The sequence below is a fragment of the Podarcis bocagei genome, assembly GCF_964188305.1.
Source record: "Podarcis bocagei genome assembly, chromosome: 2".
Classification (NCBI taxonomy): Eukaryota; Metazoa; Chordata; class Lepidosauria; order Squamata; family Lacertidae; genus Podarcis; species Podarcis bocagei.
This window is the reverse complement of record NC_138126.1, coordinates 19,382,968-19,407,830: the sequence shown is the minus strand read 5'-3', so window position 1 is coordinate 19,407,830 and position 24,863 is coordinate 19,382,968. Positions and strand designations below refer to the sequence as shown.

General features: G+C 45.8%; 1 protein-coding gene across 1 annotated transcript in view; it reads right to left on the bottom strand.

Moving 5' to 3' along the window:
• The window catches only part of DDR1 (discoidin domain receptor tyrosine kinase 1), a 106,225-nt gene extending 81,759 nt beyond the window's left edge, over window positions 1-24,466 (bottom strand). Inside the window, exon 1 of the mRNA XM_081181913.1 lies at window positions 24,174-24,466. The gene's annotated coding sequence lies outside the window, so the exon portion shown is untranslated. The remainder of the gene's footprint in view (window positions 1-24,173) is intronic.
• Between the last annotated feature and the right edge of the window lie 397 nt (window positions 24,467-24,863).

Below are 24,863 nucleotides of genomic sequence, written 5' to 3'. Positions count from 1 at the left end.
ACCTTTAACAAACTACAGTTCCCATAATTCTTTGGGGTGCTCTAAAACATGGTGGGTGGGTGTGTTTGTGTGTGCATAGCCTTAGTTTTCTGCTTTGAGAGCCAGTGTGGTGTAGTGGTTAAGAGCGGTAGACTCGTAATCTGGTGAACCGGGTTCGCTTCCCCGCTCCTCCACACGCAGCTGCTGGGTGACCTTGGGCCAGTCACACTTCTCTGAAGTCTCTCAGCCTCACTCACCTCACAGAGTGTTTGTTGTGGGGGAGGAAGGGAAAGGAGAATATTAGCCGCTTTGAGACTCCTTCGGGTAGTGATAAAGCGGGATATCAAATCCAAACACTTCTTCTTTGAAAGTGACCTGGAAACTACAACTAATCCAGAACGCGGCAGCTAGATTGGTGACTGGGAGCGGCTGCCAAGACCACATAACACCGGTCCTGAAAGATCTACATTGGCTCCCAGTACATTTCCGAGCACAATTCAAAGTGTTGGTGCTGACCTTTAAAGCCCTAAACGGCCTCAGCCCAGTATACCTGAAGGAGTGTCTCCACCCCCATCGTTCAGCTCGGACACTGAGGTCCAGCTCCGAGGGCCTTCTGGCAGTTCCCTCACTGTGTCAAGTGAGGTTACAGGGAAGCAGGCAGAGGGCCTTCTCAGTAGTGGCACCCGCCCTGTGGAATGCCCTCCCAGCAGATGTCAAGGAAATAAACAACTATCTGGCTTTTAGAAGACATCTGAAGGCATCCCTGTTTAGGGAAGTTTTTAATGTCTGATCTTTTATTGTGTTTTTAATATCCTGTTGGGAGCCGCACAGAGTGGCTGGGGAGGCCCAGTCAGATGGGCGAGGTATAAGTAATAAATTATTATTATTCTCTCCTAAAGGAAAAAAGAATGGACTTTGACTCCCCTGTCCATGCACACAGCACAGCTGAGCTAGCCTTAGGAATCAATAGATTCCCATGGATGGTGCTTTAGAATAATCTGGAGGGGGGACTAGCCTGCCAGGAAGAATTAGTCTGCCAGCAAGAACACTATGAAAAGCTGGGGGTGGGGGAATGGGAGGGGGGCAGCTTGAGGGTCAGGATGTGCCCCCTTTGTGCTGAGACTTCAATGGGTCAAATCAAGCAACCACGGTCCAGTGCCTCTGACAGGCAGCCAGCTCCCAGCAGGGTCCTCGCCTTTCTGTAGAGTAATAATGGCTGTGAGAGGCATTAATTTGTGGAAGGAGCAGGAAGACAGCCATTGGATGGACTATATGGGCATTATCTACACCACAAATGTGAACTGGTTTAATAGCCATCGTTAGAATGCAGGAAGCAGATATATACTATTGGAATGCAGAGTGTTTGAGGACCAGGACATTCAAAAGGGAAACCAAAATGCTTGTTTACAAAGCTATTGTACTACCAACCTTACTGTATGCTTGTGAAACATGGACCGCTTATACACGCCATCTCTAACACCTCGAAAGATTCCATCAACAGTGTCTCCGAAAAATTTTACGCATCACTTGGGAAGACAGGCAAACCAATGTCAGTGTACTAGAAGAAGCAAAGATCACCAGTGTCAAAGCATTGATTCTTCAACATCAACTTCATTGGACTGGTCATGTTGTGCGGATGCCTGACGATAGTCTTCCAAAGCAACTACTCTATTCTGAACTTAAAAATGGAAAGCGTAACGCCAGTGGTCAACAAAAGAGGTTTAAAGACTCTCTCAAGGCAAAGCTTAAAAAATGTATAAACATCAACAACTGGGAAACTCTGGCCTGAGAACAGTCCAATTGGAGAACAGCCTTTACCGAAGGTGTCATGGGCTTTGAAGACACTCTAACTCAGGACGCAAGGGAGAAACGTGCTAGGAGGAAGGCATGCTTGGCAAATCCACACCATGATCAACTCCCACCCGGAAACATATGTCCCCACTGTGGAAGGACATGTGGATCCAGAACTGGCCTCCACAGTCACTTACGGACTCATTGTTAAAACTGTGTTTATGGAAGACAATCTTACTCGCCTACGAGTGACCACCAAAGAAGAAGACTGCTCTCAGTGGCATCTGGCTGGTTGATGTGGGAACAGGATGCTGGACAAGATGGGTCATTGGCCTGATCCAGCAGTCTCTTCTTATGTCTTTATGGTCCTAGTGCTCCAGGGCCTAACACATTCCACATTCACTGCTATAGAATCCTCTTTTTTTCTTTTTAAATGGAGATGCAGGACACTGAACCAGGCAGCTTTTGGACGCTGGGGATTGAATCAGGGGGTGTTACAGTCAGCATTTTGCGGGAGGGACTCAAGCACATGCCAGAACTTCAGGTTTGCACATTTTAAGACGGTTTAGAGGGCTCCTTCGCCCTTGCACAACAAATACACTTTTTAAAAAACAGACTTCTTTTGATTTGGAAAGCGACTGAGAAATGCATTGTGTGGGATGGACGCATGACTAACGGGAAAACTTGCAAATGCCCCACAGGAAATCAGGGCGAATGGTTAGATCAGTGGTTCTCAAAAAAAAAATTCTCCGGACCACACTTTCAAGTTAAAAATTTGCTCGCGGCAAATTTCTTATTGATAAGAAAGACATTGGAAAACAAAAAGAGAACTCCCAGCACTGCTTGATTTATAACACAGAACACAGCTGCTTTATAATACGATCATGGGACATCCAGAAAATGCAGCTACATAAGAACATGAATTATTCCCAAAATATATTATCGATTGTCGTTGAATCTTACCGTCCTCTCCTGCCACACCAGCCCTTGAGAACCATGTGGTTAGATGCATTCGCATTTTGCAAAACCTTTAATGGGCTCCATGGCACACAGCTGTTGGTAATGATTTTCTCCTAAACAATGAGGACTATAAACTTTTTAAAGCTGCGGTTCACAGGATTCTTCAGCCACCCATCCGGGGCAAAGAGCCAACTGGACATTTTAATGTGAAATGATTTAAACTTTGAAACTGTAGCTAGACAGGTTACACTCTCTCTTTTCATTTTGCAATTAGCGGTGCTTGCCGGTTGTGTATTTTCTCCCATGGGCTCTGGATAGACAAGTATAAAAGGGTAAAGGCGAATTGAGTGGCTGTTATTGACTGGAACTCAGCTGCATAGCAGTGCAGCACCTGCCCCCTGGCTGCTCTTATCTTCAGACAGGCTCCTCCTCTTCTTCAAATCCCGGACACCAAAGATAAGAGCTGCTGGTTCCAGTTGGCTTGCTGCAAGCTGCGATGTCATTAATCAAAAAGAGACACCAATGTCTCACAACAAATGCAACTGCTGTGTAGAAAACACAGCCAGAAGAAAGAGGCAGTGCATCTGATTTTGTAAACGAGGAAAATCTATAATAAATATTATTATTTTTTAAATAACGGGGGGAAACCCGTTCTCTCCTGAAAGGGAACTGTTTTCTGAAACCTCCTCAGAAAAAAAGGCAAGACTCCTGGCAGTTGGCATAACATTTCTCTCGTGCCCTCTTGCCCCAAGCCACCCACTCTCATCTAAGAACTGGTGGCAACAATGGCCTTCGTTTCAACCACCTGTAGAAGATGTGAAGCTCAATGCAGGGGAAAGTGTTTCAGACCATGTGCAGAGTGCTTTTCCTTCCTGAACATCCCTTACATTTATCAGGTGCTTCACAAGCCTGCCATTACAGTGGTACCTTGGTTTAGGAATTTAATCCGTTCTGGAAGTCCGTTCTTAAACCAAAGCGTTCTTAAACCAAGGCATGCTTTCCCATAGCAGCGGGGGACTCAATTTACAAATGGAACACACTTGACAGGAAGCAAGACATGTTCTTATTCCAAGGCAAAGTTCACAAACCAAAACACCTACTTCTGGGTTTGCAGCGTTCTTAAACCAAGTTGTTCATAAACTAAGCTGTTCTTAAACCAAGGTACCACTGTACAAAAAAAAGGTTTGTGGATGTTATGTCACATGCTATGTGACAGGGACTAGCCCAAGGCCACCCAGTGAGCTTCACTGCAGGCTACGTGATGATTTGAACCCTTGTCTCCCAGCTCCTAGCCCAGCAGTTCTAACCACTACACCGCACTGTCTTGACCACTGAACGTCACATTTTCTTCACTGAAATGGTCTAGTCCTCTTTTAAAGCCATCCAAGAATGTGGCCCTCGCTATCTCTGACGTCTCCTCTGACTGCAACCATTTCCCAGAGTCTCAGGCAGAGATCTTAGATCACAGAATTGTAGAGTTTAAGGGGACCATGGGGGGTCATCTAGTCCAGCCCCATGCAGTGCAGGAATCTTTTGCCCAACATGGGGCTCAAACCCACAACCCTGAGATTAAGAGTCTCATGCTCTACTGACTGAGCTATCTCTGCTTGTTATGTACTGAGTTGACTAGGATCCAAACTGCAGCAGTCTGATTGGTCCTAGAACAATAGGATCCAAATTGCAGCAGTCTGATTGGTCCTAGAACAATAGGATTCAGAATGCAGCAGTCTGATTGGTCCAAGAACAATGCAGCAGTATGATTGGTTGGCAGGAACCACCCAATCATGCTCCAGATATAAGTGAATCAACAACCTGATTGGCTTACAGTAGAATTCCAGAATTAACCAATCATGTGCAGCCCATTGTGTAAATAATGTATATAAAGCAGATACTTTGAGGGGACATCCATTCATTCCTCCGCACCACTATGAGCTGAATAAAGAGCACGAAATCACTTTGCGACTCTGAGTATATTTCACTGCTTAACTGGATCTTTCTAAATGGGGATGCCACAGAGCAAATCCAGGGTTGTTGCTATTTTTTCGTTGTTGTTTTTTGCATGCAGAGCATATGCTTTTCCACAATCATGGCCCCTCCCCCTCCTTGAACCACATGCCCTGGGTCAGAGTTGGTGCCCTACTAGTAATGGGGGTGGGATCTGATTCAGTTTCCACTTAAAGGCAAACCTACATGCACTTTCCAAAACAAAGGAATGCCAGCTCCAAAAACCCACGCTTAACCAAATCTTGCGATGCAATTCTCCAACCAACCAGCGTCCGCAGAAGTGCATGTACTAGGAAGAAGTGTGCAGGAAAAAATGCATATATTCGTGAAAATAACATACCAAAAAAAAAAAAAGCATTACATTAGGAGGAATTGCTTGCGAGCACATATGCATTAGTCAAAACTGCATTCCAACGTAGGTTTACTGGGAGAAAACTGCATTTGTGAGTCGCAACAACACAGAGATTCCTGCTGAAATGTGGAGAACCTGGATTTTAGATTGGGGGGGGGGGAATGAGAAATGGAGAGGCCCCAAATGGACAGATCCAGCGATCCCCATGTTCTCCAGCATGCAGAGTGTTAACTTGAATGGCAATTGCCCCGTTTGCCTTAGGCCTGTGCCAGCCACTCCCTGACTGGCATTCCTTTGCCCGGCAGAAGCCACAGAAGGAGAGGGCAAAGTGCCAAGCTCCTGAGCCTGGCACGCCCCGGGTGGGGAAGGATCCTGCAGAGGGCACTGCCAAGGGATGGCTGCGCGAGAAGCCTGCAAGAAGGGAAGGGGAGGAGGGTGGAAGGGACAATGGGGGCCATTGTTGGCTTGGGTTTGGCTTGGGTGCGTGTGACTAATTCTAGGTTTGGGAAGGCAGATGGCGAGAGGGCAGCAGGACAATGGCACACAAGGGACGCTGATCCCAGAGCAATGGATCAAAGTCAGGGCTGGCCCAAGACGTCTTGCTGCCTAAAGCAATGGACAAGATTGCTCTCTCTCTCTCTCTCTCTCTCTCTCTCTCTCACACACACACACACACGCACACACACACAACCATTCCGTATACAGAAACTGGCCAGAATGGCAGCTGCGTCTTAGTTAGGAAAGCGCTTATGCCGATTCAGACCATTGGTCCCCCTTGCTCAGTATTGTCTACACCAGGGGTCAGCAAACTTTTTCAGCAGGGGGCTGGTCCACTGTCCCTCAGACCTTGTGGGGGACCGGACTATATGAATTAATTCCCCCCCCAAAAAAAAAAATATTGGGGGGGTGATGAATTAATTCAAACCTAGACAGCATCTTAAAAAGCAGAGACATCACCTTGCCAACAAAGGTCCATATAGTTAAAGCTATGGTTTTCCCAGTAGTGATGTATAGAAGTGAGAGCTGGACCATAAAGAAGGCTGATCGCTGGAGAATTGATGTTTTTGAATTCTGGTGCTGGAGGAGACTCTTGAGAGTCCCATGGACTGCAAGAAGATCAAACCTCTCCATTCTGTAGGAAATCAGCCCTGAGTGCTCACTGGAAGGACAGATCCTGAAGTTGAGGCTCCAATACTTTGGCCACCTCATAAGAAGAGAAGACTCCCTGGAAAAGACCCTGATGCTGGGAAAGATGGAGGGCACAAGGAGAAGGGGACAACAGAGGACGAGATGGTTGGACAGTGTTCTCGAAGCTACCAGCATGACTTTGACCAAACTGCGGGAAGCAGTGAAAGACAGAAGTGCCTGGCGTGCTCTGGTCCATGGGGTCACGAAGAGTCGGACATGACTAAACGACTAAACAACAGGGTTGCTAATTTGTCTAAGACTGAATCAGATAAGTGCTGGAGATGCAAAGAGATGGAGGGTACATTCTTTCACATGTGGTGGACTTGCAAAAGGGTAAAAGAGTATTGGGAAATGATCCATAATGAATTGAAATAAATGTTTTAAAGTACTTTCCTCCCCCCAAAAACCCGGAGTCCTTTCTGTTGGGGATAACTCAGACTGAAATTCCCAGGTGTCAAAAAAGGTTATTTTATGTATGCTACTACTGTGACCCATGTTTTGTTAGCCCAAAAATGGAAAACGAGTGAGGTCCCAACTAAAGAAGAATGGCAACTTAAGTTGACAGAATATGCACAACTCGCAGGCTTAACATATAGAATAAGAGAACAAGAAGAACATACGTTTAAAGAAGACTGGAAAACGTTTACTGAATATATGGAAAATAATTGTGTACAGCTGAAAACGCTGGCAGCATGAAGATAAATTCAACAGTGCAAACAAGTTTTGATGGATGCAATAATGGAATAGTTTTTGTTCTGCCCGGACACTGAAGTCCAGCGCCGAGGGCATTCTGCTGGTTCCCTCGCTGCAAGAAGCCAAGTTACAGGGAACCAGGCAGAGGGCCTTCTTGGTAGTGGCGCCCTCCCTGTGGAACGCCCTCCCATCAGATGTCAAAGCGATAAGCAACTACCTGACATTCAGAAGACATCTTAAGGCAGCCCTGTTCAGGGAAGCTTTTGATGTTTAATAGACTATTGTATTTTAATATTCTGTTGGAATATTATGCCAGATGGGTGGGGTATAAATAATAAATTATTATTATTATAACATATGCTGGGATTTATGATATGTAAAATGAACCGAGGAAAGAGAAGAAGGGAAGTCACTGATATCTTAAGGATGTAAAATGAGCGTTTTAAATTGTAAAACAGAAAAATTAATAAAATTATATACAAAAAAAGAGTCAGAAACTGGCCAAAAAAACTGGCCAAACATGGCACCTGCCAACTTGTGTCGCTACCAGTTGTCTAAATCTACCCAGTGCAGGAGTTGTCTAAATCTGCCCGATATTTGGGGTGCCAGTAGTTGCAAGCATCGTCGTGGCACAGATACTTGATACTGTGGGGTGCTGGAAACAGCCGGAGGCCTCGGGAAAAGGAGGGCAGAACACGCACACCTCCGAGCCACAGCGACAGCCATGCCTCGGAGCCCATTAGTTTCCCCGCTGGCGTCTCTGTCCGTCTCTCTAAGTGCATAAATGTGACAACGCGTGACCCGGCCCCTCCCAAACTGTCTGGGCTCTGGGTTGCCCGCCAAGAGAGGGTTTTTTTTCTGGCTGGAGAAGGAGATTCTGATTTCCCAGGGAGATTATCTCCTGAGAGAGGAGAGGGAGAAAGTACCCCAGGCAGAAGAGGCACTGCTCCCATCCTCCTACAGTTCTGCTGGAAGCCTTGGCCCCCTCCCCAAGGCCCAGCCCACCCACCCACCCACTCCCCCTGCTCCGTTCTGTCCCAGCCACTTAGCTGTCACTAACTGAACCTCTTGTTCAAGGTTTGGCAGGGATCAAAGCCCAGGCGCCTCTGGGAGAAGGACGGGCTTTGTCTACTGTGATTCCAGGAGGATTCGTGTGGTTAAATATAGTTGCAGAGAGAGGGGGCAGAGAGGGGAGGAAGAAGGGGAGTCAGACAAGCAATGAAAAAACGGCAGAATAGAGGAAGGCAGATGGGACAACAATCTGAAGGCAGATGGGACAACAATCTATTCACACTGCATGCTAAAGAAATTCTGCACCAAGGTACATCTGAATTCTGCACCAAGGTACAGTGGTACCTCGGGTTAAGAACTTAATTCGTTCCAGAGGTCCATTCTTAACCTGAAACTGTTCTTAGCCTGAAGCACTACTTTAGCTAATGGGGCCTCCCACTGCTGCCGCGCCACCACCGCACAGTTTCTGTTCTCATCCTGAAGCAAAGTTCTTAACCCGAGGTACTATTTCTGGGTTAGCAGAGTCTGTAACCTGAAGCGTCTGTAACCTGAAGCGTCTGTAACCTGAGGTACCACTGTGTTTCAAATTCTGTGTGAAGAAGAAAAGATGGATCAAATTAGCCAGATGAAGAATAGCCACATGTTTTCTATTTTGAATTACAGTGGTACCTCAGGTTAAGTACGTAATTCGTTCCAGAGGTCCGTTCTTAACCTGAAACTGTTCTTAACCTGAAGCACCACTTTAGCTAATGGGGCCTTCTGCTGCTGCTGCGCTGCCGGAGCATGATTTCTGTTCTCATCCGGAAGCAAAGTTCTTAACCTGAGGTAATATTTCTGGGTTAGCGGAGTCTGTAACTTGAAGCATATGTAACCTAAAGTGTATATAACCAGAGGTACCACTGTATTTTTTCCCCTACCATTTCTTTAAAATATATCTTTGCAAAATTTAGTCTGGTTTTGCTAAACCCACTGCTTTTTAAAAATAATAATAATATATGTTTAGGGGTACTCTCCTTTTGACTCAAGAAAATCATTTTATAGTTCGAATCAGGAAAAATAAATACAGTAAGTGGACAAAAGTACAAAGATTCACAAAATGTTTAGGGGTATGCGTACCCCCAGGAAGCACTGGCTAAACCAAAGGAATTTTCCGGACATTGCCGGGATTCAGCCATCAAATTTCCTTAAAAACAGCTCAACAACTTTGGGCACAACTTTAAAAAGCTCAATAACTTTTGTGTCCCTTCTGTCAACCACTAGAAATGTGTGTTCTCTTGTTACACTAGAAATCATGCTTAGCCGGTCACTTGGCTTATGATATGTCAGCACACACTGCTCCCCCCCCCCCCCGCCAGCTATCACTCCTGTCAAATACTAACTGCTATTGCATGCCTCCTCTAGAGTTTCAAACCCCTATTGTCAGGTGTCAGATATGCAATTCAGGCAGAACTGGGCGTCAAAGACATGCAAACCTAGCGCAAGAGTTGATCGTTCAGAGTATGAGAATCAGCAACATTTACATATTAGAATTTTGACGAGCAAATTAACTTCTACTCCGGCAGGCTGTAATCCAGCCTGATTGAAATCAGTGGAAGTGAAATTCACATTTTCATTTGCAAAAAGAATTGAAAACTTTCAACCTGGAGATGGAGCACTTTTCCTCAGAAGGAAATTTCACTGGTTTCCATGAATTTCGTTGTCCCCGAGAGGGGGCAATGACAATAAAATTATTATTATTATTTATTATTATTATTATTATTATTATTATTATTATTATTATTATTATTTGCTCCCATCCTTGCAATTGCATTGGAGGTGTCAGATGAGGCTGCAGTTGCTCCATTTACCTGGGAGTAAACCCCCACTGAAATCAGTGGGGCTTAGTCCTAATTTAGTGGGTCTACTGAGTAGATACATTGAAAGCACAGCCCGCCAAACAAACCCGGGAACTGTAGTTTGCTGAGGGTGCTGAGAATTGTAGTTCTGTGAAGGAGGGTGATGTGCTTTAAAAGAGACTTGGATGTGTGATGTGTACACGGCCTGAGTTCTCAAAGCATTTCAAAACACTTCGTTGTTTCTCTTCTGTCTCTGGTTTTATTCCATTTCATCTGAGTCTCATGTTTCTTGTTTGTCCAGTTTTTCTGCTTGGGTATAGCTGAATGCTAGAGCTATTGCAGGCCCCAACAAACCCCCATGAATCATACACATTCAGCTTCTTGAGAAAGACAGACAAGTCAGGTACATATAATGGTTTTCCAACAGACGGAAACAAAATTGCATGGTCTGTGCTGCTCAAAGCACTCCAGCAATGTGTGTGTGTTGTGTTGTTTTGATTTTGATTATATATTTTGTGGTTTTATATTCTGATTCTGTTCCGGGAAGCGCCCTGAGACCTCCAGGTATAGGGTGGTACAGTGGTACCTCAGGTTACAGATGCTTCAGGTTACAGACGCTTCAGGTTACAGACTCCGCTAACCCAGAAATAGTACCTCAGGTTAAGAACTTTGCTTCAGGATGAGAACAGAAATCGTGCTCCGGCGGCGCGGCAGCAGCGGGAGGCCCCATTAACTAAAGTGGTGCTTCAGGTTAAGAACAGTTTCAGGTTAAGAACGGACCTCCGGAACGAATTAAGTACTTAACCTGAGGTACCACTGTATATAAATTCAAAAAATAATAATACAGTGGTACCTTGGTTGTCGAACGGCTTGGGTCCTGAACAAATTGGCTACGAAACACCACAAACCCAGAAGTGAGTCTTCAGGTTTGCGAACGTTTTTTGGAAGCCGAACATCCGACGTGGCTTCCAATTGAGTGCAGGAAGCTTCTGTAGCCAATCGGAAGCCGTGCCTTGGTTTTTGAACAGTTTCGGGAGTCAACCAGATTCCCAGAATAAATTAAGTTCGACAACCAAGGTAGCACTGTAATAATAATAGAAGAGAACGAGAGAGAGAGAATGTAGATTGGACTGTAAGCTTACCACCATGCTCCTAAGCGAGATTCAAAGTGCTGATTTAATAATACTAATACTAATAATACTAATGATAATAATAATATTTATTTATACCCCGCCCTTCTGGCTGGGTTGCCCCAGCCACTCTGGGCGGCTTCCAACACATATGAAAGCAAAATAAAACATCAAACAATAACAATCTGATCCAATATAAAAAGTCGCAATAACTTTAAAATAAACAACTTCATATCAAACAAAGCAACATTCAACAATCCATCAGAATCAGTGAACAGTAAAACTACAAATCAGAAAATAATTAAACAGTTGCACTTATCAACCACAATAAAGAATTACCGTACTTTTCCGTGTATAAGACGAGGATTTTTTCCGTGAAAGTAATGTTTAAAAATTGGGGTCGTCTTATACACGGGTCGTGCTGGGAGGGGGGACGGGTGATTGGTTCCTGCCGCCAGCTGGAGATTGTCAGCAGTGGCAGTGCATGTGATTGGTGGATGCGGAAATGCATGTGATTTGCTGTTGCAGCGGCAATTGGGCAGGCGATAGGCAGCTGCTGGTGGCCCGGGGGCTGGATCCGGCCTAATCGCCGTCTAAATCCGGCCCGCAGATGGTCCAAGAATCAGCGTGTTTTTACATGAGTAGAATGTGTGCTTTTATTTAAAATGCATCTCTGGGTTATTTGTGGGGCATAGGAATTCGTTCATTTTTTTCCTTCAAAATATAGTCCAGCCCCCCACAAGGTCTGAGGGACAGTGGACCGGCCCCCTGCTGAAAAAGTTTGCTGACCCCTGCCTTAGGCAGAAGCAACCCTCTAAGAGGATCGTACTGTGACTCTCTTTGCTTGGGAACCAGCATTTCTCAGCTATAGCTGATTCTGGATGAAGCAAGTCTTGATTTCGTTCCCAGGCTTAGGCAAGGTGCTGGGTGCAGGATTTGCGCAAGGGAGAAGGAAGGAGCGGCCTTGCTTTTCCTCCTTATTCCCCCTGATTCAGAGGCACCAGCAGCCTCATCTGCCTTTGTCTCCCGCTCTCTCCTTCTCTCCTCCCACGGGGCCGATGGCGTCCTCATTATCAGGGGCTTATTCATTCATTATTCACCACCGGGGTTGCAAAATGGCCCATCTGGCATGATTGCAGCACAGCTCGACGTCCGGGGAGAGAACCTGCTATTGAATTATTCAGAGATTGCTCAGATGCCCACTGCCATATCAATACCAGGAGACACCAATGTATCACTGTCATGATCCCACTTTCTAATCCTATACAGTCTGCACACACACACACACACACACACACACACACACACACACACACACAGGTCTTATCAGGCTGCGTCACTCTGGGCCTTATCAGGCTTCAAACACAGAATCTAAGAATCTTAGCTCCTTTGATCGATCAATAATCTTTATCGATCGATAAATATCAGTCCTTTGAGAGATTATTTTTCCGGAGGATTCTCAGAAAATATAACCTCTGCTGTGCTCTCTTCATCAGGTCTTTACTGTTTCCTCCCCAAGTTAAGTCATCTCTCAACTCCATTCCCAGAAATCCAGGAACACAGAAATTAGGGTTGCCATAGGTCCTGGAATTCCTGGACTCGTCCTCTTTCAGGAGTCCTACATGCCCATCTAGGGGGAATTTTACATTTTAAAGCAGATGTTCTGGATTTTGGGTTTAAATTTTGTGTGTGTGTGCACGGACAGCTCTGGTTCAGGCTCGGGCAGAGGGCCTAATGGGTGATTGCCCTAAAAAAGCTCGACAACTTTTTGTTTCTGGATTTTTACCTCTTGAAATATGGCAACCCTAGGAAATCATCTCTTGCTCATTTCTTACACACACCAAACTTTTAAAGCACATTTGAGAAACATTTCCCCTGTCAAAGAATTCTGGGCATTGTAGTTTGTTAAGAGCTGCAGGGAACTGTAGCGCTGTGAGAGTTAAACTATACAGGACCCAGAAGCCTTTGAGCAAAATAATGTGCTATGAGTGCGCTTCAAATCAGGTTGCTGTATTTCAAAAAGTGAAAATCCAGAGACAAAAGTTGAGCTGGGAGGGGGGGCAAAGTTGTTGCAAAATCTCTCCCAAACTGGAAATATTTAAGCTATTTTAAAGAACATTCGCCCCCGAAAATCAAAATTTCCCATATGGGTTGCCTTACACCCAGATTTTCCCAGACATTTGTACCGATTTCTGGAAATTCCGTCCAGATGTTATTTCTGACAGCCAAATCTCAGATATGTCCAGATGTATGGCAACCCTAGCTTCAAAGATATGGTGTGTACACAGCCAAAGTCCGGACGCTGAATGAGCCCACCACCTCCCAAGGCAGTCTTTTCTCCTGTCGAACAGCACATGCTATTAGGAAGATCCTTTTACATTTTACCAGAAATCTGCTTCTCTGCAATTCCCGCTGCTTGGTTCTAGTACTGGGACAAGTCCAAGGTGTTAGGATTAGTATATAAAGTCCCTAACAGCTTAGGACTACTTTACTTATAATAATACCCCAGCCACTCTGGGCGGCTTCCAACAGAACACTAAAATACAATAACCTATTAAACATTAAAAGCTTCCCTAAACAGGGCTGCCTTCAGATGTCTTCTAAAAACTTGGTAGTTATTTTTCTCTTCGACATCTGGTGGGAGGGTGTTCCACAGGGCGGGTGCCACTACCAAGAAGGCCCTCTGCCTGGTTCCCTGTAACTTGGCTTCTCATAACGAGGAACCACCAGAAGGCCCTCGGCGCTGGACCTCAGTGTCTGGGCAGAACGATGGCGGTGGAGACGCTCCTTCAGGTATACTGGACCGAGGCCGTTTACTTGTAGGATCACCTTGCCCCATATATGCCCACTCAGAAGTGGCAGTGTTACAGGTGTCATACAATGTCTGTTCTGCACCTGTCATAAAGCAATATTTTATTGCAATATTTTGTTGCTTTGGAACTCCCTGCCTATTGCCATCAGGCAAGCACCTTCCTCGTACTCTTTTCTGCGCCTGCTTGAAACATTTTTGTTCAGGCAAGCCTATCCAGAAATGTAGAACTTACATGTGTTTTATTTTTAGCTGCTGCTAATCATCTTTTGAATATATATACCTGATTTTAACTGCTTTTATCTATAATATTAGCATTTTATTTTACACTTGTGTAAATCTCTTGGAGTAGGAGTTCCCATTGGTGGTCAGCAGAATCCCAGGAGGTCCAGTCACATAACAAAAATGAATATAGAGGTATGACAGTTGTCAAAAGTCGGGCGTCCGTGGCTTGGCTTTCTGAAGAACAGGGGGTCTGCAGAACTTAGCTCATTGGGAACCACTGGCTTAGAGGATTTCTTACAATAAAGCAGTATATTAATTTCATTAAATAAAATAAAGTGCTTAGTTAAAAAGTTAGTGATAGTCTGATGGTGAGTAATCCTGGCCCTTTCTACAGCCCATCCCTCCTGCCACACACACACACACACACACACACACACACACACACACACACAGTGAAACTGGCAAGGTTGGTGGAAAGACTTGGCAATATTAAAGGTAAAAGGTAAAGGTAAAGGACCACTGGATGGTTAAGTCCAGTCAAAGGTGACTATGGGATTGCGGCGCTCATCTTGCTTCCAGGCTGAGGGAGACCGCGTTTGTCCACAGCTAGCTTTTCCAGGTCATGTGGCCACCGTGACTAAACCACTTCTGGCTCAATGGAACACCATGACAGAAGCCAGAGCTCACAGAAATGCCATTTTCCTTCCCACTGCAGTGGTACCTATTAATCTACTTGCGCTGGTGTGCTTTTAAGCTGCTAGGTTGGCAGGAGCAGGGACAGAGCAATGGGAGCTCACCCCATCATGGGGAATCGAACTGCCAACCTTCCGATCGGTTTTTAAATGTAAGTAGCTTGGACACCTTGAAGACTACGGAATCTAACAAACAGCATACTGTCCAACTTTTTCTGATCGGACCCCGGGACGGGGGTCTTCTGGGACATGCTTCCGGGCGAATCACGTGACCCACGCCATGCTCTCAACCTGCCCCCCCCCGTACTTTTTGGGGGGCACGGTCTCACGTGACACCCCAAAACACACCTTTGGGGGTGATGTGTGAGATCGTGGCCCCAGAAAAAGCGCTTTTGGGGGGACAACAGCACAGCACAAAAGAGTGCAAGAGCATGGTACCCAAAATGGCCACCACAACCTCAAGCAAAAAAAAAAAACCACACAGGCTGTCCCGTTTTTTCCAGGGCAGTTTCGCAATTATGAAACAGTAATAGTGTTCAAAGCTATCCCCCATTGCTGTTCCAAAAGGAAACAGTAGGGACAGCGATTTTCAAGGGCAGATACTAGAAAACAACAACCTTCCTTAGAGGCAGTGAAGTAGGTCCTAATCAGCCATGGCTCTCTCGGTTCCTGGAGAGCCCTGGTGTCCTGCAAGGCCCTCAGAAACAGGATGAAAACGGCCATGCAACTTGGAGGAAGGGTTGGGGAGAGTATCTACAAAGAAAGACTCTGAAATATTTCACCCCCAGGTGCGAAATGTTGCAGTATCTCTCTCTTGCCCAAAACATATAGCCGCTAATCAAATCGCACAGTTTTGCAGATGGGCCTGTCGACAGAAGCGACTAAGGAAGGTGATGGGAGAAAGCCTGACCTGAAACCCTTTGCATGCTGGGTAGAGATGGGCAGCCACAAAGGGATATTGTTTTCCGCTCCCTCAGGAAGAAGTGTGGTGCCCAGCTGATAAAAAGGTGCTGGGGCTAGGAGCTTTGGTTAATCTGTTTTTTTAAAAAGAGCTGAAACCTTCCTCGCAAGTCTCCTCCTGGCTGCGTTTTGTAGAAGGTGGAATAACCAGGGCCATCACATGCAGAGCTATTTTTCTTTTTTTAAAAAAAATAAATGTTTAGGTGTACTCTCCTTTTGACTCAAGAAAATCACCATTTTCGTGGAAAATAAATACAGTAAATGGACAAAAGATCAAATCTATGCTTCCAGGAGTCACAAGAAAGCTGCAGAGATAGTGCAAAATAGTGTGCACCCCAGAAATTATCTCTTTCAGTTTCTGCCTTCTGGAAGAAGGTACAGGGTTATAAAGACTAGGGCTAGCCACCTAAGAAACAGTTTCTATCCAAATGCGATTTTGGTTTTAAACACAGTGTAAGGTTAGTCTCTATGGGAGTATATTGTATATAATTATGGGGTATCAGAGTTTCTAGGGGGTTAACCAGGCTGGGATAGCTGGGATAGCAGGCTTGTTGGTTTCTGAATGTCTGGTGTAGATTTTTACATTTTCATTGTTCTGTATGGGACAATGACAATAAAGATTATTGTATCGTATCATATTCACAAAATGTTTAGGGGTATGTGTACCTGTTATGTACTGAGTTGAATAGGATCCAAACTGCAGCAGTCTGATTGGTCCTAGAACAATAGGATCCAAATTACAGCAGTCTGATTGGTCCTAGAACAATAGGATTCAGAATGCAGCAGTCTGATTGGTCCAAGAACAATGCAGCAGTATGATTGGTTGGCAGGAACCACCCAATCATGCTCCAGATATAAGTGAATCCACAACCTGATTGGCCCACAGTAGAATTCCAGAATTAACCAATCATGTGCAGCCCATTGTGTAAATAATGTATATAAAGCAGATACTTTGAGGGGACTTTCATTCATTCCTCCTCACCACTATGAGCTGAATAAAGAGCATGAAACCACTTTGCGACTCTGAGTATATTTCAGTACCCCTGCATCCCCCCAGGAAAAAAACACTGGTCATCTGTAAACTACAGACTGGAAGAGGTCAACAAACCATTCCCTGTCTCCGAAGAACCTGCAGCCCTGTCGTGGGTTATCAGCAGCCTCGCCAGACTAGATTTCCCAGAATTCTTTAGGAGAAGCCATGACAGTTAAGCTAGCGATAGTTTCTTGGTGCTGTTACCTCCACATCAGAATCTCACCTCAACATCTGCTGGAAGCAGGACCAAAACAACCTCTCAGAATGGCAAGTTTCAGTACATCTTAAATTAGTTGACAGTACTCAACAAGGAAAGGTTGGGTGGTAAATCTGAGGCACTCCTTTGTCAATCTTCCTGGTCCACAATATCCCTAATTTCCCCACAGACCAACTGTGACAGGAGAGTGGGACCACTCACCTGTCAATAACCTTACATTATAATGATGTTTGGTCATTCCCATCTGCTGATCTCTAAAGGAGGTCACTGTAACTGTCAATCAGCTGATTGGCGGTGAAAGGGAGCCTCTTTGAAGTCCATCTGGAGAAAGCAGTTTAGATTCAAACCACTCCCTCCAAGAGGAGCATTTTGTCCGCTGCGTATGTCACAGTCCTTTAACATTGATTCAGGGAAAGCAGAATGAATCAAACTGGCACAGAGAACAACTTTAAAAACTAACAAATTATTCAGTTTTTCATCACACAAAGATCAAGTGAACCCTAGTCCACAAAAGCTTATGCCATAATATGCCTGAAGGAGCATCTTCACCCCCATTGTTCAGCCCAGACACTGAGGTCCAGCACCAAGGGCCTTCTGGCAGTTCCCTCACTGCGAGAAGCGAAGTTACAGGGAACCAGGCAGAGGGCCTTCTCGGTGGTGGTGCCCTCCCTGTGGAATGCCCTCCCTTCTGGTTTCAAATAAACAAACAACTATCTGACTTTTAGAAGATATCTGGTGGCAGCCCTGTATTAGGAAGTTTTTATCGTTTTATGTTTTATATTATATTATGTTTAATATTCTGTTGGGAGCCGCCCAGAGTGGCTGGGGAAACCCAGCCAGATGGGTGAGGTATAAATAATAAATATATTATTAATAATAATAATATTTTGATTTTTTTTTAAGTGCCTCAAGGCTCTTTACAGCAAGATGTCCTTACTGCAACAGATGTTACTAACATGGGAACATGGAAGTGAAATAACGAATCTCCATGCATGAGAGGAAAAGGGTGGGAAATAGGATGGCCGATCCAGATCGTCGCTCATTTTCTTCTTTGGTTTCCTTCTCCCTTCCTTTCCATGGGATTTTCTATAGTCTCAACATTTTCTGTTCACACTCCATTTGCCTTTGGCCCGATAAGCACACAAAGATTAAAGGAAGCCTGCCTCTGCGATACAAGGCTGCAGGGTCTTATCTCTTGCTGGGAGAGAGAGAGAGGTCACTCTTGCAGATGACATGTTTATTGAGCATTTTACCTTGAGCTTTTTCCTCCGCTTGCCCCTCCACCAACAACATCCCAGGTCCTCCTTCAGAAGACGCACTTCCCAAACCCTTCTCCTTCTAACATTTTGGGAGCTGCAGCAAGCCCCAAAATGCCACACATACCCCGACCATAAGAAAAAATGGAATGAATGGAGATCTACATCAGGAACAAGGGTGGGGGGGGAGATCTACACTTGCAACAAGGAGGCAGTGAAGAGCTACATCGGGAATAGAATCATTGTAGAGTTCAAAGGGACCCCAACGGTCATCTAGTCCAACCCCCTGCAATACAGGAATCTCAACTAAAGCAGCCATGACAGGTGGCCGTCCAACCTCTGCTTAAAAACCTCCAAGGAAGGAGAGGCTACAACCTCCCGAGTGAGTCCCTTTCGCTGTGAAACATCTCTTAATATCAGAAAGTTCTTCCTGATGTTTGATCCGAATCTCCTTTATTGTATTTTGAAGCCATTGGTTCAAGTTGTACCCTCCGGAGCAGGAGAAAACAAGCTTGCTCCATCCTACACCATGTGACAGCCCTTTAGATCTCTGAAGATGGCTATCGTATCTCCTCTCAGCTTCCTCTTTTCCCAGGCTAGGCAAACCCGATTCCCTCACACTGAGAGTCAGTGTGGTGTAGTGGTTAAGAGCGGTAGTCACGTAATCTGGGGAACCGGGTTCGCTTCCCCGCTCCTCCACACGCAGCTGCTGGGTGACCTTGGGCCAGTCACACTTCTTTGAAGTCTCTCAGCCCCACTCACCTCACAGAGTGTTTGTTGTGGGGGAGGAAGGGAAAGGAGAATGTTAGCCGCTTTGAGACTCCTTCGGGTAGTGATAAAGCGGGATATCAAATCCAAACTCTTCTTCTTCTTCAACCATTCCTGATAAGGCTTGGTTTCCAGACCCTGGGTCATCTTGGTTGCCCTCCTCTGCACACGTTCCAGCTTGTCAACAAACATCTTAAATTGTGGCGCCCAGAAGTGGACACAGGGAGGGAATCGGAGGTGTTCTGTACTGAGCTGAATCCTAGAACAATAGGACCCAGAATGCAGCAGTCTAATTGGTCTGCAGGAGCCACCCAATCCAGCTCCAGGTGGAAGTGAATCAGCGACCTGATTGGCTTGCAAGAGCAGCCAATCAGGCTTCTGGAGGAAGTGAATCCGCAACCTGATTGGCCTACGGGAGCAGCCCGGAATTAGCCAATCACGCGGGGCCCATTGTGTAAATAATGTATATATAGCTAGACGTTTTGGGGAAAGTTTCGTACGTTGCTACTATGAGCTGAATAAAGAGCATGAAATTCACACTCAACTCCAAGCATATTTCAGGATCAATCTTGCCAGATGTTGAAGTGGGAATTAAAGAGGGAAAGGGACCTGCTCTGAATCATGCTGAGTGCAGACCCCAGAGCTCAGCCCAACACACCAATTCCTCCCTAAGAGTGGCAGGAGACCAGCAGTGCCTCCCGTTCAGCAAAATGAGGCATTGAGACAGCAGATCTGGCCTCCAAGGAGCGTACCACAGTCATTGCTACAGCAGCAGCAGTGGTGGACAATGCATTCCTTGGAGGCTGGATCTGCCGCCCCTGTGAATCATGTCGCCTGAGGCAGTCGCCTCACCTTGCCTCCTGGGTGGGCCGGCCTTGCCTAACCACTCAGGCACCGCTCTCCCTTCCCTAAGGAAGCCAACAGCCCTGACTACAAAGTCTCCACAGCCACCTATCAGGAATGGACTGTGAGGATTTGCGGGGGAGAAAGAGATGGCTGAGACATGACCTAATGTGTCTTTTCCAGCCATGACCTTCGCATCTTCAAATGCAAACAAGAAACCAGAGAGAGCTAATAATACGCAGCTAGGCTTGCCTGGAGTAAACAGTCCGCTGCCCTGGCTGGGGAAGCAAGGAGCTCGGGTGACACCCGCCTGGAGCCAGTGTGCACAGCCAAGAATGCGCCAAGCACGGGGATAAAGTTACTGGGCTGCTGCTGTCCTAAGCGAGTCGCCCATGTTCCTCCATCCCAACGCACTGAGCAGCATGCAGACAATTTGCAGCAGGAGAGAGGCGCTGGGGACGAAGGTCGCCCCCAAATGAGACTGTCCATTTGGAGCAGGCATAGGCAAACTCGGCCCTCCAGATGTTTTGGGACTACAACTCCCATCATCCCTAGCTAACAGGGCCAGTGGTCAGGGATGATGGGAGTTGTAGTCCCAAAACATCTGGAGGGCCGAGTTTGCCTGTGCCTGCTTTGGAGCCTCTGTTTATAAGGGGATTGGACAAAGCCCTAGAAGCAGCCTCGGCCAATGGCAAATGCTAAATGGAGACTCCATGTTCATCAGCAGCGACTGGTGTTCAGATCTCCACATTTCCAAATCGGTTTGCAACTTCCTGTTTCTAAGTCCTCATGAAAATTCACCGGCATTTTAATGCAGATCGCTCCCCAATACGCTATTTTATTTTAATTAATTTTCAGTTAAGGCGGGTCATGTACACATTTTTGTCTGCAGCTCTCCCCCAATCTGGACATTTCTGCAAAGCAAGCTTTCCTAATTAAACATATTTTATTACGCATGTTCTATTTTCACTAATAGTATGCATTTTTGGTCACACTTTCCCCGAATGTATGCATTTTTATACACATTACTTGGCTGGAGTACTGCATCGCAAGATTCGGAGAAGGGCGTATATTGCAGGACGATTCCATTTTATGAAAATTGAATCTAATTCTGGGTCCTATTTAAGGTGCTCAAACTAGTGTCTAAAGCACCAAATGACTTCGGCCCCCAAAATTTGAAAGACCGCCTCCTGACTGTTATGATCAGCAGAGGGGGGCCTTCTTGGTAGTTCTGCAGAAGTTGGGGAGGACGACAGGAGAGGGCAATGTCTGTGATACCCCCTAAAGTTGTGTAATTCCCTCCCTATAGGGGCCCGTCTGGCTTCTTCACTGCCCAGCTTTTGGCAAATGCTGAAGACTCACCTCTTTACTCTTCGACAGCTGGGTTTTCAGAGTCCACCCAATTCCTGTGCCAGTAATCTGTTTCTAATTCTGAATTATATTGTCGCAACCCACCTTGTGTTGCTCTTTTTGTTAAAACTACATCAGACTGAGTCTACAAGATCAAAGCTGAACTCTGCAGCTTGCTTATGTCGTGCCTTGGGACCTGCTGGTGAAGGGCAGGTAATAAAATTTTAAAACAAGATTTTCTGCTGGTGCCCCCTCACCTTAGGTGTTCCTTTGACCCACTGTTACCACCCACAGCCAGGCCTTCAGGTTTTCCTCCTTGTCTGCCCAAGCATGATGGGATCACCTTGGCTGAAGCCAGTATTGATATGGAGGGAAATTAAAGCATTGGTGTTATGTACTGAGCTGAATCCTAGAACAATAGGATCCAGAATGCAGCAGTCTGATTGGTCCACAGGAGCCACCCAATCCAGCTCTAGGTGGAAGTGAATCAGCAACCTTAATTGCCTGCAGGAGCAGCCAATCAGGCTTCTGGAGGAAATGAATCCGCAACCTGATTGGCCTACAGGAGCAACCTGTAATTAGCCAATCACGCGGGGCCCATTGTGTAAATAATGTACAGGTATATATAGCTAGATGTTTTGGAGAAAGTTTCATTCATTGCTACTACATGGTACCTCGGGTTACATATGCTTCAGGTTACAGACTCTGCTAACCCAGAAATAGTGCTTCAGGTTAAGAACTTTGCTTCAGGATGAGAACAGAAATCGTGCCCTGGCGGCGCGGCGGCAGCAGGAGGCCCCATTAGCTAAAATGGTGCTTCAGGTTAAGAACAGTTTCAGGTTAAGTACGGACCTCCAGAACGAATTAAGTACTTAACCAGAGGTACCACTGTACAAGCTGAATAAAGAGCATGAAATTCACACTTGACTCCAAGTATATTTCAATTGGTTTTTCTGTTGCTACACCTCAAGCTACCCTGTTATTAGTCCCTGATAACCAAGTCTGTAGCTAGGGTGTCTCTGCTGTCCAAAGTTTCCTGACTGCCACTAGATGGACAGAAATGGACGGACAGTCACAATCCAGCTGCTGCAGTGCCTTCCAAGAGGAAGGGGTGGACTTCAGAATACAGTGGTGCCTCGCAAGACGAAAAGAATCCGTTCTGTGATTCTCTTCGTCCAGCAGTTTTTTTGTCTTGCGAAGCAAGCCCATTGACAGATTAGCGGATTAGCGGCTTTTAGCGCCTTTTAGCGGCTTATCTGCTGATCGGATCAGCTGATAAGCGGCTTAGCGGCTTAGAAAAATGGGGGGGAAGGGAAAAAAACCAGCAGGAACTCGCAAGACATTGTTGTCTTGCGAAGCAAGCCCATAGGAGATTCGTTTTGCGAAGCACCTCCAAAATGGAAAACTCTTTCGTCTAGCGAGTTTTCCGTCTTGCGAGGCATTCGTCTTGCGGGGCACCACTGTATGTGCAAAATATATTACTTCCACCTCTAAGGCTGCATACATGCAATGCATTTAAAGAATAAGACTTCCCTCCAGGAATCCTGGGAAATTTACCTCTTGCAAAGCTGTAATCCCCAGGGCTCTTAGCAAACTACAGTTCCCAAGATTCTTTGGGAGGGGGAGTCATGTGCCTTAAATGCACGGTGTGTACGCTGCCTAATTTAACTACCGTATGTGCTTTGTGTGTTGCCCTTCTTGTTAAAACTGTCAGCTCTACATCAGACTGATTCTGCAAGATCAAAGCTGAATTCTGCAGCTTGCTTATGTCATGCAAATTCAGCAGGCAAAGACGACATGATTTATTCCACTTCTGGAAATTACAGGGAGAGACAAAACTGCTCTAAAGGACTGAAACGAAACAGAAATCTCTGACTACGGGGAAACCTTGGCGCACACAGCGGAGGGAGAGTCTCAAATTATCTAAGAAACAGACAAAACAAACTACTGGATATAACGAGACAAAAAACCTAAGGTACAAATCACGTATTTAAGAGCGCAGAGATGTAGTTTACAGATTTTTAAATAGCCACAAGACAATAAGTGATGCAATATAATTCAAAAGTGCACTGTGCTGCCCAGGTCTCGACATCTGGAGAAATCTTAAGTGTTTTAACATTTTCAGGGCACTCCAGTTGTGAGATAACATGGAGCAGCCTTTCAGCCAAAGATCTATATGGGAAAGGTCTTGTCCTTGTGCATCTCACAACAAGCATCTCACGACAAGTGTTTTGTTTCCATTGTTCCGGAAGAATGACTAAAAGGCTCCAAAAATGTAAAACATGCACTAACACACAGTAGAGGGGGAGGCAGTTATCTCAGACAGAAATCTTACAAGTGGGCCCTGACACAAAATGTTGCCCTTTGAAAGCCGTTCCAGATTCCAGACTCTGCAGTCAGTCAACATGTCAGCGGCTGTTGAACACACACACACACACACACACACCCTTGTTGCTCCCAGGCAGGAACTTAATATTGCAAGTGGACTGCTAGAAACAGGCTTATTCTACAATCAGATTTTCTGCAGGAAGGGTAAATTTGGGTTGAATGGGGGTGGCGGATAGAAGCGAGCATTTTGGTGCCGGGACATCAGGTGGAGGCTGAGAGAAAACTTATGTTTCACGGGCTGGGAGTCGCAGTTTTGTTTCAGATGTTTTAATTAAGTGGTAGCTGCTCAGAGAGCTTCTGTTAAGGGCTGTGTGAATCTAGGATGTAGTTTGCCCTCCCCACAAGCTCTTAGAAATCCCTGTTTCCCAGCAAAACTCTGCTGCCAGGCCTGTTAGCAAATAATGTGGCACTTTTCCCTATTCTTTACTAGTTACCCTTGACTACAGTAGTTGCCTCCTCCTTCTCTTCTCCTTTTGAGGTCCCCGTTTCAGTCTTTGGATTAGAGGCCCCCTTTTTTTTCTTAAGGGACAGACTTGTACATTGAAGTGCAGCCCAAATATATTTACAGGCGTCTCCCGTAAGCGTGAAATCACATATATCATCTCAAAAGCCCTGTAAGCACTCTCTAAACTTCTGGAATCCCTAGAAAACCCCTTTTAAAAACAAACAAACAAACCGAAAGCACTTACCAGACTGGCATGAACTATGGCAATGGTGGCTCTCGGTTTTCCTCTGCCAAAAATCCACAAAAATCCGCCCAACTCCACCACGATTGCTCCCACCAAACCTCTTTTCTCAAACTCCCAACTCTCCACAGGCCTCAGAGGTCAGTGCAAAGGCTCCTGGGATTGCTAGCTGCTTCTCTGCTCTTATCATGCCATTTTTTGTGCTTTTCATGCCTTCCACAGTTGAAATCGATTTCTTAAATTATTTCCCGGTGCCGCTCACCCGCCTTCTGCATGTACCAAAGAGGAGAGGGGTTTTAATCCAGACCTACCCCAAGGGCTTCCTCGACTCTGCCGGCCTTGATTCACAGATACTGTGGGTGACAACTGTTTCCACAGCTCCCAGAAAGAGACAACTGTGTGTCCCAGACAGTTGTGAGGTGTGGGCTTTGCCTGCGTGTGGCAACTGCTGCCGAAGGGGAAACAGGTGGGAGACGCTGTGGAGAGAGGGAGAGAGGGCAAATCTCTCCTCCACAAGCCGACCTGCACAGAAAATCCAAACTTCCACCTTTTCGTGCTAGAATTCCTTTTCTCCCTGTCCCTTTTCTGTTAGAGAGTCCCCTTTCATGCCCCACGATAGTTCGCTGTCGCTTCTGATTTACACTTCATGAAAGTCCCATGGACTGCAAGAAGATCAAACCTCTCCATTCTGAA